This window comes from Pleurodeles waltl, chromosome 3_1 (assembly GCF_031143425.1).
Source record: "Pleurodeles waltl isolate 20211129_DDA chromosome 3_1, aPleWal1.hap1.20221129, whole genome shotgun sequence".
Taxonomy (NCBI): domain Eukaryota; kingdom Metazoa; phylum Chordata; class Amphibia; order Caudata; family Salamandridae; genus Pleurodeles; species Pleurodeles waltl.
Window position 1 is genome coordinate 383,835,793 of NC_090440.1, and position 14,525 is coordinate 383,850,317.

Sequence of the window (14,525 nt, forward strand, 5' to 3'; positions counted from 1 at the left end):
CTGAAGAGCAGATTGATCCCTGGGTACTTCACCAAGTAGTTGCAGTGGACAACTCAGAGCGCCTGTGCAGAGTGGCGCAGGTTCCCTTTGAATGGGGGGGATCTCAGGTTCCTTGAAGGTAGCTGTGAGTCCAACCATGCCTGTTGATTGTTTGCTAGGCAGTGACCTGGAGGATTCCCCTTGGAAGGAGGTGGAACACAGGTCTCATTTGGAGATGTTGGGTCTGCCTGGGTGGGTATGCGTATCCACCCAGTCAATGGCAGCCCGTCAGGGTAATCAAGAGCCCCTGTAGCCTGAAACAGTGGCCCAGGGGACCGCCAAGAAGAGGAAAGGCAGGGGGCGAGGGAAACCGGCCCCAGAAGTTCCGGGAGGAGGCAGAGCCTGGGGGTGACACCTCAGAGCCTACAGGGGAACAGGTGGCTGAACTGGGGGAGGTCCCTGAGCTATCACAATGGCAGCAGGAAGGGGGGCCCACCAGGGAAGCATTCTGTGCAGCACAGAAGACACACCCTTCTTTGGAGGGTTTGCAGCAGCAGGCTGCAGACCAGGTGGCTGGCAAGGAGCCAGGATCACACCTGATCTATTGGGAGGATGACCTCCTGTATAGCGAGCCTAAGGTTCCTGAGCCTGGGTCAGCCCGTGTGCTGGTGGTACCCCAGTGCTTCAGGGCCTTCCTACTGGGGTTGGCTCATAATGTGCCTTTAGCTGGACATTTGGGGCAGGACAAGACCTTTGAGAGGCTTGTCACCCACTTTTACTGGCCCCTAATGCGCAGGCACTCAGATGCACATTGCAGGTCTTGTCAGACTTGTCAGGCAAGTGGCAAAAGTGGGAGGAAATGTAAGGCTCCCCTCCAGCCTTTGCCTGTTGTCAGTACTCCCTTTGAGAGGGTAGGCATTGACATTGTGTGGCCTCTGGATCCCAAGACAGCCATGGGCAACAGGTTTATCCTGGTCTTGGTGGACCATGCCACCCGGTACCCAGAAGCCATTCCTTTGAGATCAATCCATTCCCCTGTGGTGGGTCGTGCTTTGATGGGGGTTTTTACCCACATGGGGTTCCCCAAGGAAGTGGTATCTGATAGGGGTACCAACTTCATATCCATGTATATGAAGTCTCTGGGGAAGGAGTGTGGGGTTACCTACAAGTTCACCACCCCTTACCACCCCCAAAGTAATGGTCTGGTTGAGAGATTCAACCACACCTTAAAAGGCATGATCATGGGCCTGTCAGAGCCCTTGAGGCAGAAGTGGGACGTCCTCTTGCCATGCCTTCTGTTCACCTACAGGGAGGTGCCTCACAAGGGACTTGGGTTTAGTCCCTTTCAGCTGATCTATGGCAACTCTGTGAGGGGACTTTTGAGTCTGGTTAAGGAAGCTTTGGAGAAAGCTCCTAGTAACCCTCCCCACCCCCCAGGATTTATTCAGTTACATGCTGGCTCTAGGAAACCAGACTGCCCGCTTCAGGAGTCTCGCTCAGGAGAACCTGGGAGCAAGCCAGGAGGACATGAAACGCTGGTATGACCAGAATGCCACTCTGGTCGAGTTTCAACCTGGACAAAAAGTGTGGGTGATGGCACTAGTGGAGCGTAGGGCGCTCCAGGATAAGTGGACTGGGCCATTTGTGGTGGTGGAGCGCAAGAGCGAAGTCACCTACCTGGTGGACTTGCGGTCTCCAAGGAACCCTTTAAGGGTCCTGCATGTCAACTGCCTCAAACCTCACTTTGAGCAGACTGAACTGTCCATGCTCCTTGCAACAGATGATGGGGTACAGGAGGAAAGTGAGCCTCTTCCTGACCTCCTGTCTGCAGGAGAAAAAGATGGGTCTGTAGAGGGAGTGATCCTCTCCCCCTCCCTGACTGAGGAGCAACAAGGTGACTGTCGCCACGTGTTGGGACAGTTTTCCTCACTGTTTTCCCTGATCCCAGGAGTCACACGCTTGTGCACACATGATGTGGACACTGGGGACAGTGCACCAATTAAACAGAAGGTTTACAGGGTGACTGACAGGGTTAGGGCATGCATTAAGGATGAGGTTTCCAAAATGCTTACCTTAGCGGTTATTGAGCACTCCAGCAGACCTTGGGCCAGCACAGTGGTATTGGTCCCAAAGGCTGCTGCACCTGGTGCCACTCCAGAACTCAGGTTCTATGTGGACTACCGAGGACTCAATACAGTCAGCAAGACTGACGCACACCCCATCCCCCGAGCTGATGAGCTCATTGACCAGTTAGGCGCTGCCAAGTACCTCAGTGCGTTTGATTTAACATCTGGGTACTGGCATATTGCCTTAACTGAGGGGGCCAAGGAGAGGTCAGCATTCTCTACACCAGATGGTCATTTTCAATTTAAAGTGATGCCATTTGGGATGAAGAATGCCCTTGCCACCTTCCAGAGGTTGGCCAACCAGGTGTTGGCAGGACTGGATGAGTTCAGTGCCGCCTACCTGGATGACATTCCTGTGTTTAGTTCTACATGGGAGCAACACCTGCAACACCTCTGAAGAGTGTTAGAGGCCCTGAAGAAGGCAGGCCTCACAATTAAGGCGAGCAAGTGCCAAATAGGCACTTAGGACACCAGGTGGGGAGTGGCCAGGTGGCACCCCTGAAGCCTAAGGTTGACACAATTCTGGCTTGGGAGCCTCCCAAGACCCAGACTGAAGTGAGAGCCTTTTTAGGTCTCACAGGATATTACAGGAGGTTTGTTAAGGGATATGGTACCATTGTTACCCCCTTAACTTCTAAGAAGCAACCCAGGAAAGTGATCTGGACAGAGGCTTCACAGAGCGCTTTTGATGCCCTGAAGGCTGCCATGTGCACAGCACCTTTGCTGAAGGCACCTGACTACTCCAAGGAGTTTGTTGTGCAAACAGACGCCTCAGAGCATGGTATTGGAGCAGTACTCTCACAGCTTAATGAAGAGGGCCTAGATCAACCCGTAGCCTTCATTAGCAGGAGGTTACTACCCAGGTAACATAGGTGGAGTGCCGTAGAACGCAAAGCGTTTGCTGTGGTCTGGTCACTTAAGAAGCTAAGACCCTACTTGTTTGGGACTCACTTCCGAGTTCAGACCGACCACAGGCACCGTCCTGGTACAGAGCACGCCAATGCTGATGGTCTGTTCAGGTTCTTCTGCCTTAGTGATGAGGACTCCCATGAGGTTGGGTAGTTGCTCCCCACTTTCAGCTGGGGGAACACGTGTTAGACTTTTCATCCTTGGCGTGGTCTCCCTTAACTATTTGCCTCTGTTCCCTAGGTTGTTGATGTGTGCTGGACTCTGATTTTGCTGTTTTTGTTACTCTGGGCACTGTACTACTGCCAACCAGTGCTAAAGTGCAAGTGCTCCTTTACAAAATGTTTATGTAATTGGCTTATCCATGATTGGCATATTTGATTTACTAGTAAGTCCCTATTAAAGTGCACTGGAGGTGCCAGGGCCTATAAATCAAATGCTACTAGTGGGCCTGCAGCACAGGTTGTGCCACCCACATAAGTAGCTCTGTAATCATGTCTCAAACCTGCCACTGCAGTGTCTGTGTGTGCAGTTTTAACTGTAAATTCGACTTGGCAAGTGTACCCACTAGCCAGGCCTAAACCTTCCCTTTTCTTACATGGAAGGCACCCCTAAGGTAGGCCCTAAGTAGCCCCAAGGGCAAGGTGCAGTGTATGGTTAAGGTAGAACATATAGGCGGTCACCGCCGCCCGCCAGGCGGGAACCGCCAATCGGCCGCCATGCGGCCAAAAGACCGCTGCCGGCATTCCAACATTCCCGCTGGGCCGGCGGGCGCTAACAAAGTTAGCGCCTGCCGGCCCAGCGGGATAGAGGCCGCAACACAGAAGCCGGCTCCGAATGGAGCCGGCGGTGTTGCGGACGTGCGACGGGTGCAGTTGCACCCGTCGCGCTTTTCACTGTCTGCTAGGCAGACAGTGAAACGCTGTCCGGGGCCCTGCTAGGGGACCCTGCACTGCCCTGCCAGTGGCATGGGCAGTGCAGGGGCCCCCAGGGGCCCGAGGACACCCCTTACCGCCAGCCTCTTCCTGGGGGTGAAAACCGCCAGAAACAGGCTGGCGGTAAGGGGGTCAGAATCCCCAGGGCAGTGCTGCTTGCAGCGCTGCCCTGGCGGATTCGCCCAGCCGGGGCAAAAACGGCGGGAAACCGCCGGCCCTGGTTTTCCGACCGCGGCTTTACCGCCGCGGTCAGAATGGGCTTGGAAGCACCGCCAGCCTGTTGGCGGTGCTTCCGTCATTCTGCGCCCTGGCGGTCCAAGACCGCCAGGGTCAGAATGACCCCCATAGTAATGTATTTTATATGTCCTGGCAGTGAAATATTGCTAAATTTGTTTTTCACTATTGCAAGGCCTGTCCCTCTCATAGGTTAACATGGAGGCTATCTTTAAATATGATTAAAGTGTAGATTCCCTTTGAGAGTGGATGGACATGTGGAGTTTGGGGTCTCTGAGCTCACAATTTAAAAATAATTTTTTTTGTAAAGTTGATTTTAAGATTGTGGGCCTCATCACAACCTTGGTGGGCGGCAACCGCCGCCTGCCAAGGTGTAACCGCTGTGCGGCTGCCAATGCGGCCGCACTCCCGCCTTGCGGCCGCCAATGCAGCCACACTCCCGCCTTGCCCATTCTGACATCCCCGCTGGGTCGGCGGGCGGAACCAGAGTTTCCACCCGCCGGGCCAGCGGGGATGTCGGCCGCAACATTGGAGCCGGCTCCCAATGGAGCCAGCGGTGTTGCGGCCGTGCGACGGGTGCAGCTGCACCCGTCGTGCTTTTCACTGTCTGCTGTGCAGACAGTGAAAAGCAGTGTGGGGCTGTGCCAGGGGGCCCAAGTGCTCCCCTTCCCGCCAGTCCTTTCCATGGCGGTTCCTACCACCATGGAAAGGCTGGCGGAAAGGGGACTCGTAATCCCCTGGGCATCGCTGCAAGCAGCACTGCCCTGGCGGATTAAAACCGCCGGGACGACAGTGGCGGGAAACCGCCGGGACGACAGTGGCGGGAAACCGCCGGTCCCGGCGGTGCGACTGTGGCCCTTCCGCAGTGGTCATATTCGGCAAAATTGTACCGCCAGCCTGTTGGCCCTGTGTGTTTGAAAATCCCACTTTTAGAAAGTGAGCCTTTTCTTTCTTATACCATTTCTGTCAGCAGGGTGTAGCCTGCATATCCTGATGAGCCATCTGTGCTAGGAAGGAGGCGAGGAGTGGTTACTCACACCTGAAAGGGCTGTGCCTGCCCTCACACAATGCAGACTCCAATCCCCTGGTCACAAGAGACTTTGCTTTGAAGTAGGCCTACTTCAAAGGAGAAATTGGGTAAAAGAAGGGCACCCCAAACCATCGACTTTAGAACACTTCTGGAACCAAAAGGAACCTCTGCCTGGAGAAGAGCTGAAGAGCTGAGGAAGAAGAGCTGTCCTGCCCGTGACTGTGCTTTGTGGAGCTATCTTGCAGTTGCTGCTTCTGCCAGAGAAAGAGGGCAAAGACTGGACTTTGTGTGCCTTCCATCTTCAGAAGAAATCTCAAAGGGCTTGATTTAGAGCTTGCCTCCAGTTTGAAGTTTCAGGGACAGCAACAAGTTCTCTCTGCCAGCACTTGGAGTCTCTGGAGAGACTCCTGCTCTGACAAGTGGTGCCCTATCCACTCCCTGGGCCCTTGAAAGGAAAGCTGGTGAAAATCCAAGGAAATCGACTTCGGACGGCTTCGGACCAACGCCGCTGCTGAATCCGGTGACACCGCCTGCACCCGACTCTGTGATCTTCGCTGGAACGCGATGACCTTCGCAGGCCCGACATCGCTGCAGCCCGGCTGAAGTCCACGACTCCGTGGAAGTCGCCTCACCACGTCGTGACCGACGCTGTCGAAGTGTGCAGATTCAACGTTTCGCACAGATGCCACGATCCCCGACTTCGCGCATCGGCTCATTTTTATTTCTTTACCAAGGTACTGTACCTGGGATCTACGCGACTCCGTGTCCGGTGCCGCTGGTGTCAGATTGTTGGGAACGACTCCGTTATGACGCCATGTTAACACCTCATCCAAGCATTTTTTGTTTCTAAGTGCTATTTTTAGTTTAATCTTTAAAAATTCATAACTTGACTTGTGTATGTCGGATTTTTGTTGTTTTGGTCTTGTTTTGTTTAGATAAATATTTCCTATTTTTCTAAACTGGTGTTGTGTCATTTTGTAGTGTTTTCATTGAGTTACTGTGTGTGTTGGTACAAATACTTTACACCTAGCACTCTGAAGTTAAGCCTACTGCTCTGCCAAGCTACCAAGGGGATAAGCAGGGGTTAGCTGAGGGTGATTCTCTTTTACCCTGACTAGAGTGAGGGTCCTTGCTTGAACAGGGGATAACCTGACTGTGAACCAAAGACCCCATGTCTAACAATATATCTATCTATCTATCTATCTATCTATCTATCTATCTATCTATCTATCTATCTATCTATCTATCTATCTATACACATATATATATATATATATATATATATATATATATATATATATATATATATATATATATATATATATATATATATATATATATATATATATATATATATATACTATTGGCAGTCGCCAATAAGTATTTATAGTTAGGACCTAGTTTCCATAGGAAGAGCGTTTTTTGGTTTGCCAATAACTGAGGTGCCACTTGACAAATCTTCATGAAATTTTCAAAACTAATACAACAGTTGGTTCAGCTGCTGTTTTGAAAGATTTGGGGTGATTCGTACAGTGGGGCAGGTCCCAAAACACATTTTCCCAAAACATTTTCTCATATTGTCTTTAGTCATGCCTACAGCCTGAACCTCTGGACAGAATTACTCCAAATTTCGCAGGAATCTAGATCTCGATGCAAATTGTGCTTTGTGTTATTTGGTGTAAATTCGTTCAGTAGATTTTGAGTTATTAAAGGTTAAAAAATATAGATATCCAGGGACGTGGATCCTCTGCGGCTCCAACAGTCCCCGTGCTGATATCTGATTTGCTGCAAACACTTTAACCAGGGAGTGTTGGTAGCTATTTTGAGACTCGGCTTCAGCACACAGCCCCCCTCCTGGAGCCATATATACCCATGGGACCTCCACCCCCAAGGCCGGCTCCTGCAACCTCCTGAAGTCCCCACGCTTTTGAGGTAGTTGTTTGCTTTTGCTTGGCGGAGCTGTGACAGCTCCTGCCAAGCTAAAGCAAACCTAACTCCGCTCCCAGCAAGTGGATCATTCAAACTGCTCCCGCTTTTTGGGAGCAGAATTTTCATCTTTTTCCCTGCGGACTGTCATGCAGGAAGAAAAAGAGATGAAAAGATTACTCCCACAAACAGGAAGCTGCATTTTTAGCAGCTCCCAGCGTGCAGGAGAAGTGCCAGCTCTCAAAGGAGTCGCAAAGCAAGCTAGGACTGTGGGGGCTTAAGGCTCCCTCTGCAGTCGCCTAACCATCAAAACTTTGTGTGCATGGCCAAGGCAAAGCAAGTGTGTTTTCTCTGTATTTCCACAGTAAACAGTTATCCTTGATGGAGGTGTTTGTGTTCTTGCTTTTTTTGAGTGCAATATCTCATGTAGTATCTAGTAGTATAGTATGACGAGTGGGTTCTTTCTTGTCATCTGCTGCTGAGACCAGAGATTGTGTTCTAAACTTTGAAAAACTAAAAGTATGCAAACTTGCATAGAAGACCCGCCCATTTACCTACACTTAATATACATAAGTGATATGCACCGTCTTCCCCCCCATTTTCCCTGGAAGATAGAGAGGACCCCCCGAGTGACCTAAGGTAACTGTAACTCACCATGCATTGCTAATTTCCCCAGATATTACAGCACTCACTGCAACTTTTATAACATCATTAAAAATATCAACGTAACATTAGCCGTCAAATTATTGAAGAGAAAGCTATGCATGGCAGGTGCGTGAGTTATAGCTACCTTAGGGCATGAGTTATAGTTACTTGAAATAACTCTAACTATAACTGCTGAATTTCTGTGGTTTTTGCGAGTAAACTCAGAACCTAACTAAAACATCCCTGTAACCTTTGGCATTCTAAGTTTATATATATTTATATATATATAAACTTAGAATGCCAAAGGTTACAGGGATGTTTTAGTTAGGTTATATATATATATATATATATATATATATATATATATATATATATATATATATATATATATGTGACATACACAAAAGTTAAAGGGACATTTATAGGTAGATGAAAATGTCAGTAAAAACATTTATTTTAAACTAACAAAACCACTGATATTCACCAGTTATTGTTATCTCAAGTAATTGTAATGCGTGCCCTAAAGTAATTATAACTCACAACCTGCCATACACAGTGTTGTTATCAATGATGTGATTTCAGATGTTGCAGCAATGTTATCAATGATAGAATAGTGCATGTCATAAGTGATGTAATAGCTGAGGTATTTAGCAATGCATGGTGATGGCGCTGTGAGGCTAGGGGAGCGGACTGCACACCTACCTCCCCTAATTGTGATTATTGGCCCTGAGGGGATTGGGGTCCCTCTGGCCTAATTAAGGCTCTGGGAGGAGGGGTGCACACTCCCTCCCCTTTTATTGATATAGGCCCCTAAAGGAAGGTGATACTGGGCCTATTTAAGGTGCTCCCACTTCCCCTTTTAATAAAATGCAGTCCTGGAGGATAGATTACCCAATGTTTGAAAAAGGCTTGGGGAGCTAAACATTACAACTGCCGACCCTCCCTGATCCACACTAGGGGGCTCATTTTGAAAATGGGCAAGAACCCACTTTTATTCTCAGCACTGCAAATCCTTGTGGATCCACCATGCTGAGAAAAGAAAAAATATTGAGTCATGGGACCCCCACCAAGCAAGCCTAGGGGAGACGGGCATCCCTACCGTGCCCTGGGTATGTTTTTTTTTTTTCTTCATTCAGGACAGAAAACTGAGTTTCCGAGTCCTAAAATGCCTGTCATTCCAATCATATCTGGAAATCTGACTGCGCAGATCCTCAGCAGCATGAAAATATCTATACATTTCGAACCTTAATTTCTCCAAAACAAAACTACTGAATGGGTTTGTCAAATCACAAACAGCATGCTTTCTGAACCAGGATCCAGCTTTCTGCTAAATTTGAGTACTTCCATTCAGCCGTTTTAGCTGTAGCTGTGCCTAATTTTCCCTTGGGAAAATGAATGGGGAAAACATTCCCCCCCTTTTTTTCTCATCCCCTGCTTGACAGACCACCCCATAATGTTTTAGGAAGGAGCAGAGGTGTTTTTTTAGAAAGTATTGTGAGGATTCGTCAAACTGCGCCAAAGTTATAAGCAAATCAAAAATGCTTTCCACATTGAAATGTGGTCATAACTATACCTAGTGGTTACCGACTAAGAGCAATATAAGCCAATAGGCTTGGCTTTTTGTTAAGGCAAGTGTTTGATTGCAGTTAGGCAATTTTGTATTTGTTGCTCCCAACTGCCCTAGAAAGAAAATATTATAATGAAGCAGCCTCTTGGGATACAAGAAAACTTAAGTGAGGAGCGGGCCCCTTTGATGAACAGACTGCATTAGCAAATCTAAGTCATATCTTCAAAGAAGATTGTTGTAAAAAGGAGTAAGAAGATGAAGTTCGCAATGGGCTATTTTTTGATGCATCTATGACAAAATTTATGTCTATGCACTTCATTACTTTGTGATCAGAAAAGCTGTATATCCAACAACATGATACCAAGACGCCAAAAAAACAATTACACTACAATACAAAGTAAAACATATTAATTTGTAAGGTTTAATAGTGAACAGCCTCAGCCTTCAATACGCCATCCCGGACTTGTTTCCTCAACAAACAAGCATTGTCAAAGCCAATCTGTCTGGCACTGGCCACCAGCATCTTGGCTTTATTACAGCATTTTTTGTTTTCTCTTGGTTTTGCAAAATCTTATTGTTAAGGAAAATGCCTGGACCTCATTAATAAAAAACAAACAAAAAAACAGTGGATAAAAGTGTTTTTGCATGTATTCAGTGAAAAAACAAGGGTTAAATTGTTGTTATAGTTAGGTGCTGAAATGAGATAAGAACTAACATTTACAAAACAAAAGAACATGTCAAATTTGCCATTTATAGTTTAGTGGGCCAACTAGAACCTGTCCCCGTCTCACTTTACTTATGACCTCACATATTAAATCACTCGTGATTTACAAAATCATGTCACTGATGACATTACTGGTGACTTTTCTAACAACATTATTGACTACATAAAACATTCATTGTGGCAGAGTCCCCTAGAGTTTGTAGACTTGAAGTAATTTAATAAGCTGTGCTTGTTTCCAATTTTCTATCAGCAATCAAGAGGTAATGGTCAGAACCTTTAATCACATGCTAGACACATAGCATATCTGTCAAGTCATCCACATTGAGTGGATGTTACCCCTTCTTTACTGGCATTTACCCATTAACAAAAAGAAAATGCCTCCACAGAGTTTACTGGTGTCTCCTCTTTTTAAAAGTTGAATCTCCTCCAAAAGAAGTTCATATTGAATTCACCTTAATAGGATCAAATTCTTAAAACCTTCACCTGACCAACAATTTTAAGTCAAGACATTGATGTATATGCATGTGTAACTGATAAAAAACCTTCTGTCAGGCCGAATGGTCATGCCTCCCTAGTTAAGATACACAACACACATTCCTGAGATTAGCACAATGGCATACAACCTCAGAGCCATGCTTTACAATCCAAGTATGAGTTAAAACACCTCTAAGAGGGACAACCCTACATTCTAAATTATTCAGCTGTCCGCAATGTCTCAAAATCTTCAGCAATATAAACTATCTTGTTACAGGGAATTTGATTATAGCACTGTATTCCACAGGGGAACAGGGGTGTAAGCTTGACAGAAATAACATATAAAGCAAAAGGGCAAGCTTCTCTTAGGAAAGATTAAGCATGGCATATACAATAGAACTGCAATTTTCTGTTGCAAATGGTACCACGCGGGAAGCAGCAGAAGGAGAACACTCATGAACCATGAACTGAATGTTGATAAAAGGAGAAAGCTATGTAAAAACACTTGTACACATATAACTCTATAACCCTCCCAATCCTGAGGTATTGAGCACTAAATATAAAGTGATGCACGCTATAAATAACAGTTAATGACTACATGTGGCAGCAGTTGAATTTATTTTTACTTATTATTTTGGAAAACATTTTTCTATCAATGCACTCTGAATAAAATCATTTTTAACTAACATATTGGCAGATATGCAAGAGGCTAACTGTATATTAATATCAGTCGTGTACTATTAATTATATTTCCATGGCAGTTTTACTTTTCCGCAGCCCTGTCAAGTGCCATTCATCATGGGTTAGGTTAACGCATTTTAGTTTTGTTCCCCGCATTACTACACTAAAATGTAAAGTCACACATTATAAAGAGTCTCTGAAGAAAATTGCTCCAAGCCCATTAGTTTGCCTTGCATTATACCGTCAGAGATCCTTCTCCGCTGTGTGCTCCAGGGAGTGAGCCGGGGCCGAGGAGAGGTAACTGGTTGCTATGAATACCAGTCAATTAAGCCTGAGCCTGGCTTCTTTACTTTGTATCTCTTTCCCAGCCCAGGCCCTGCTCCCATCTCAGGCAAAAGAGGTGCTAAGGATCACAAATTCTCCAATGTTAGACCAAACGCTGCAAGCTCTGGAAACGATCCCCTAAAAAAGAGTAATTGCACTATTACTCTTTAATATGTAAAGCAACAGCAGCAGTCACATATTGGACATTAATAATGCATATTAGGCTATTAACTTATCATTTTTAGCTCTCTAATACAGTACTTGTGTGAATGTGTACATTAATATATATGTATTTATAGCACTTAGTAATAAGTATGTATTACCAACCAAAAGAGTCCATCTTACCAATTTTAGGATAATGAAAGACTGAGAAAAAAATAATAATATTCTATACTCATGCGTTTTAGTTTGCATTTAGCTCCTTGATGGCAGTTGAGAACTCACTGAGCTGTAGTGTAATTATTATAACTTATGACCTCAGATAGCAAAGAAAAATCTATAGCAAAAGCAGTGATCCACTGAGCTGTCTGAATAAAATATAAATCTGTGACCTGCACGTTATAACTTGTAGTTTGCAGCAGGTGCTTTAACCTTCTATACTATTTTATGCTGAGTCAAGTCTGTGACTAGATTGCCCATAGCATTCTCAAACAAGTAGGTTTCTGACCTTCCTTCTCAGGGGTTTTGCTGCAGTTTTAAGGCCCTTTTCGAGCCTCTCATTGTTCAAAATAGGTAATTGATGATATTCATCTCTACATCTTCTTGATTGCTTAGTTTTACTCGCGAGAAAAATGTCACTCTAAGTGCCATTCATTTGCCAATAGGATGCCACTCGTACCCATGCTGAAAGCATGGAAATGTCACACACAGGCAATCTTAAAACTTGGTAGTTATGTTTCTGTTGAAATTGTTAATTCACCATTCCACCATTACGACCTTTCTTTGAAGATGCTCAGTCAGTAGCTGAACAGTTCACGATCTCTGTGGTCCGTTTTCTAGTTCTAGAAAGGGTCGCTCCTTGAAATCATTTTACATGAATGAGCGACTCACACAAGAGACGAGGCACACTCACTAACAGAATACAGGTTCAACTGTAGTCTTCACTGTCTCTGCAGACAGTAAGCAACAAAGGTGCCAGCAGCACCTATGATGATAGATCAGAAGATGGCGGTACCAGCACTGTTTCTTTCCTCTCAGTCTGTGCACATTCTTTCCCACAGCGGACACAGGCATAAACAAGCATAATTCAGTCACTTACAGTGCAAGACAACTAATGGATGAAGTTGCCTGAGTACTGGTCCTTGTTAGATGGTGTGTTGGGTGGGAGCAAAAAGTGAATGACACTTTACTAGACAAATAAATGAACAAGGCTGACCGAAAGCCCATGTATAATTGTACATATGTGGATATTTTTATTATTTGTTTTGGAAATCAAGAGGCTAGCAAAACAACATATGTAAAGCTGTCTCTACACCAGACCTAAAAAGAGTATTTCTTTAACATCATCACTTATCCCTGCATTGAGAGACAATTATTAAAAATGATACTTTTTCAATGTGAATTTTCCTGCTTTTTCGAAAATGCCACCAGTGAACAAAGAAGCAAGTCAGTTGTCATGCACACCCTATTATTGACCAAGATGCCTATTAAACGTGTAGCAATATTACAATCGATTAAATAAAACACAAGCAAGTGTATCCATGACCACAAAACAAGAAGAAGTATGTTTACTGATCTGAGGCTTTAGTGAAAACAGAATCCAAGAGGATTCATAAATCACGGACAAAACGATGTTAATAATCCTTGAGTAATAGATTGCACATATATACAATACGTTTAAAGTGATTTCGTTTAGCATTTGCTGTTTTATGTTTGTATTACATGGGGAAACGTAACAGCTCTGACTGATTTTCCAATTTGTACAGTATTGGCATACAAATACTAGCCATGTTGGTACCTTACTGGCCTGACAACAGCCCTAGGCACTGGAAACGAATTACAGAAACTGCACTGTGGGTGCCTGGAAATGCTATGGGCCATTCTTTAAAGTGCTCAGGTTTTCACAGTTTTAGGGCATGAGTATTAATTAGCCAAAGGTCCTGAGGTCTTTCCAAAGGTAGTAATACATCTTCACACCTTTATCAGTACCTGCCAACAGTGATTATTGTCACTATCATTTGCTTGCTTCTTGTTCAATGGCTTGCCTTGTCCATCTAGTGTTTCTTCCCCCCCTGTATCATACACTCCTAACTTGTGCCATTCCACTGCTCACTTTTAGGGAACTACTTTTTAATTTTTGCTTAGCAGTCCATGAAAGCGCATGTGTTTTCCAGTTCTTTCCCTCATCTGCTTCTACCCACACTTGTTGTTCTCTCTCACCCATGTGCTTGCCTTCCCCAGTATTCTTCTGCCCATTTCCTCACGACTCTTTTTAACTTGCATGTACTCACTCTAATAATTACACCTAACTCCTAATAACGTAATACATCCTCACTTGAAAATGGAAAATGGAAAATTGAGGAAATTCTACAGTTTCTTTAGAGCACAACCAGCAAATATATAAACATAATTCATAACCGCTACCTCTGGGCTATGGAGTGGCGTGGTACTTGCCAAGGGTGGTAAGTGCTATATAAGTTCAGTTGCAGTACAAAACAACACAAAGACGGTGCTAGCACCCAATTAAAAAAAATATTGAATGGAGAGTTCGGTCTGATTATTTCCTGTGTGAGGGAAAATGAGTTCCTCAGCGAAAGTGGCCACCAGATCAATAGCTAGACCAAAAGGAGTTCTGTTCTGGCCATGCAAACTGTAGAGGCACCTACCAAGCTCGAGTTAGAGAGCTGGTTTCTGTCAATGTGCAAGTGGCACGGTCTAGATTTGTGCATTCTACAACTCTGCACCACTGATTGCTCAGTATGAAGGTACTTTGGTACATACTGAGGAGGCTTTCCACTGATGCACACAATATACG

The 14,525-nt window shown here is 45.3% G+C and overlaps 1 protein-coding gene across 2 annotated transcripts in view; it reads left to right on the top strand.

The window, feature by feature from the left end:
• The window catches only part of ADAMTSL3 (ADAMTS like 3), a 2,197,206-nt gene that overhangs the window by 2,131,618 nt on the left and 51,063 nt on the right, over positions 1–14,525 (top strand). The gene's annotated exons all lie outside the window — the stretch shown is intronic.